Raw genomic sequence first — 4,078 nt, 5'->3', positions numbered from 1 at the left:
TTCAGTTATTACGATGTGCTCGAAATTCCAGGATCATGCATTAGTTTACTTTTAAGTCTAATTTCGGATGTTCTCTCAAGGACAGATACTTTTTGTTTAGCCGAACTTAATGAATGTGCAATACTCTATATATTCTCCACTCGTTACATTGTACTCGTAATTTTAGAAATGCACATCAATGTACCTCCATTAGTCCATTTTGGACATTCTGCCAAGAAAAGGTATTGTTTTTTTCCAAACTTCACGAATGTGACAGACATTAAAAACCAAATGTCTATTGGTTTCTCGTTTTAAATCCTATACCTCTTTACCAATAGCTTGCACCGTGTTTAACATCCATCATAACTAACTTAACTTTTACGTTACTGTTACGTTAGTTATTTGTAACATTACATATTTAAAAGAATTCATGAACTATCTCATGTGATAAATTTATTGAAAGAGCATTTCGGAAATTTCTACGCAAACAAACAAAATTAAAATTAAGACGCTGGATATAAATAAGGGAGGGTCTTCTGTGTTTTGACGGACCTAACGTATGTCAAATATATGTTTAGGAAGAATTTTGTACAAAGTGGAAATAAAGACGTCTTCGGCAAATCAGTTAATTGAAAATGGAACATTTTAAGAAAAAAGAACAAAGTTAAGACGCTGACTATAAATATTGAAGGATCTACTGCATTTTGACGGAACTAACGTACGTCAATATGTGTATTAAAAGGAATTTCTATTTAGTGGAAAATATGGACTTCTTTGGCGGAAAATTTTAAAATTTATAGTTGCAGTCTGTCCTTTAACGTCTTTTTTTCCACTTGATAAATATTTAATTTTTCTTTAACATATTTGACATACGTCAGTTCCGTCAAAACGTAAAACACTCTTCCTCTTGTGTCATTCTAAAAGGTATGTGTTTATAGTAGGCTCAATTTTGGAATGTTTCAGCTTTGGGCATAGAAGATTCCCAACGAAGGTTTTGAAGGATCGATAACTAACAAAAACTACGCCTTTCAATAGTTTTCCGTCAAAATACGGCCCCGTAAAAACTTGTTCATTGATCTATCATACCCACATTTGGTTTTGGTTTTCGTTTCGTTTTCTTTTACAGCGTGCATTAAAGTCTATTAAGTGCCAGTGCTCCCCTAGCACTAATTAAAGTTTCTGGTATCTTTGTATGTTTGAACTTTTACGCCTAAACTAGTATAAAGCGTTGTCGTTGATGCCGACCAACGATCAACGTTTGCTGCTGAAATCAGGTGCATAACACCTGTGTCAACTTAAAAATCAGGCTCACGTCTTATCAAAAAGGCAAGCAAGTGTGTGATAGATATGTAGTCGAGGCAAGTGGACGATCTACGACGACGTCGACGTTTCTGGGTAATATGTATATCACATATAGCGGAGGTGGCAGCGCGGTATGTGGGAACATGGCTATTTTGAAGGCAAAGACACTATACGTTCGCAGCGCCGCCGCCGCCGATTTGTTCGACTATATACACTGCGTGTCGGAATTTGGAGCAATAATTGGATTTTGTGTGTGTTATTTTTTTTGTTTTTGAAACGCCATTATCAGTGGAATGTAAATATTTGCCGTCAGAGAGCAGCACTGGCTATATGACGACGATAGTAACGATAAAATAAATCAACAACTCCATGCATTTGGCTAATATGATGTCGAGGATAAGAAATCAAGAGGTTGCGCGGTGAGTGGGTATAAAAGTCTACAAGTGGTTTAGAGGCAACTTAAATTATCTCTATATTGAAATAGTTTAAGCGATTTTAATTGCAATTATCTTAAAGAAACTACCGACTACGGTTTACTGCAGAGAGTTGCTTTCACCACCCGTATATCAGGAAAATATAATAACAATCAATTTTTTTTGCGGCGTTATTTAAGATCCAAAAATACGAAATCAGGTTCCTAACGACCAAAAAATACGATTTCTAACTTGAAATTGTTTCACGATCCAATTTTTCTTAATCCCAATAAAGTGCGACAGCTCATTTACCCCAGACTTAAAACTATCAAAAATACTTTGAGGGTTTTTTATGCAAAAGGTTTTCCAATAGGAACGGGTGGATTTTGACAGCACGTGGTGGCCATATTGTTTCTTTTACCTTCTGTCAAAATTCTTTTATAAAGATAAATCATCATACGCGGTAAGTTGTAGCAAAACATGCAAATGATAAAACTTTATTATTAAAATGTGTGTCCTCTAAGAGCAACGAACAATTCGTTACGCCCTTTAAATGGGTACATGATCGTCGTTTCAAGTCGACTATTCAGCGTTGGAGTCTACAGACCTAGTGACCGATCAGTCATCACCCGCATAAGCAAGATCTACTGAAAACGGTGGTGAATTTTTCAGACAGCGTAGTGCACATTTCGCCAGCCGAACCGAGAACTTAGTAAATTTACTTTTAGAGCAGATTGCGGGAGCTTTTTTAACTCACTGGTCCTTGCTTTTTGATAATGAACATGGGTATGATCGCTCTTCAGCAACATCAATATCGTCTTCACTCAAAATCCTCCCCGCCAGAAGGCCAAGATTGTAGTTTGATTAAAAAAGTCTGGTTGAGCATCTAGAGCCGCCTGTTCGTCAAAGTGCGAAGCAGAATCCGAGGCAACCAATTCCGCGTCGATCATAAGAACTTAGCGTGTTTCAGACAACAAGAGGGTGAATTTGGTCCTCCCAAGCTTGTTAGTGCTTCGGAACTATGCGCTTATTTGGATGCGGCTTTGTCTTGACCTAAAGGTGCATCAACGAGCGCTTCATGACCATACGCATCAAGGCTTAATTCGGCAACATTAGCCTGATATACGTGCACACCCCCACAGAAGAGAAGGATGACAACATCAAAGATATGTTCTTCGAGCTCTTAGACTAAACATATGAGCAGTGTCCTAACTACGATATTAAAATAGTCCTGGGCGATTTTAATGCCAAGCTAGGAAGGGAAGACATCTTTGGTGGAATAATCGAGAAGAACAGCCAATGGATTCAGGTTCATAGATTTTGCTGCGGGGCGAAACGTTATGGTTGCCAGTACGCGTCTTCCACACCTCAACATCTACAAAGGAACTTGAAGTTCTCCAGATCAAACTACCATCAACCAGATTGACCATATTGCAATCGACGCCAGACACGCTTCCAGCATCATGGATGTCCGAATTTTCCGAGGAGCTAACATCGACTTGGACCACTACCTCGTTGTAGCCAAGGTAGCACTTCGGGTTTCCAGAGCCAAGGCAAAACAGGGAGATGCTGGGAGAAGGTACAACGTCAAACGGCTACAATCGCCAGAGATCGCCAAATCCTTTTCCGACCGAGTTACAAGCAATTTCTCTCGAAGTTCTCTGCCGCCAACACAATGTATCGAAAACCAGTGGCAACATTGCTAAGATGCAATCAGGGAAGCCGCCTCTGATGTGCTGGGTTTCAAACAGCCACCAATAAGGAACCCCTGGTTTGATGAGGAATATCGGCGGGCAATTGCAGCCAAGAGAGCTGCTCATGAGCTCTATGAGCAGAAGAGGTGAAAGGAACACCAGCTTCTCAGAAGGAAAAAGAGAGGTCTTGAGCGTGCGATCGAAGATGTTGAGAGGTCTAAAAGCAGGGATGAAGTTCAAAAGTTTAATGAACAGATGAAACGAAATTCACAGGTACGTAAACCTAGAACCGAAGGCTGCAAAGACGAAAGTGGAAACATCATAGTGAAACCGCAGTTAATGCTGAGGATATGGAAGGACCACTTTTGCAGACTGTATAACGGAGACGACGAACCGAATTCCGCTGTCAGGCAGGATGATCCATTCAACATAGACGACGTAAGCCAACAATCCCTTCATATCGACTTAAAGATAGGCCATATCTAAGCTGAAGTATAATATTGGTAAGATATGCTCGGAAGAAAGCATGCCCGATGAATGGAACCTCAGTATTGTTTGCCCGGTCTTGAAAAAAGGATACCCTCTAAACTGCACCAACAAAAGAGGAATCAGTCTGCTAACATTGCCTATAAAACCTTCTCTGCGTAATATGTGAACGTCTATAAAGCCCATTGTCAAAAACCTCATAGG

Source organism: Eupeodes corollae, chromosome 2 (assembly GCF_945859685.1).
Source record: "Eupeodes corollae chromosome 2, idEupCoro1.1, whole genome shotgun sequence".
Classification (NCBI taxonomy): Eukaryota; Metazoa; Arthropoda; class Insecta; order Diptera; family Syrphidae; genus Eupeodes; species Eupeodes corollae.
Note: the sequence above shows the minus strand (reverse complement) of the source record.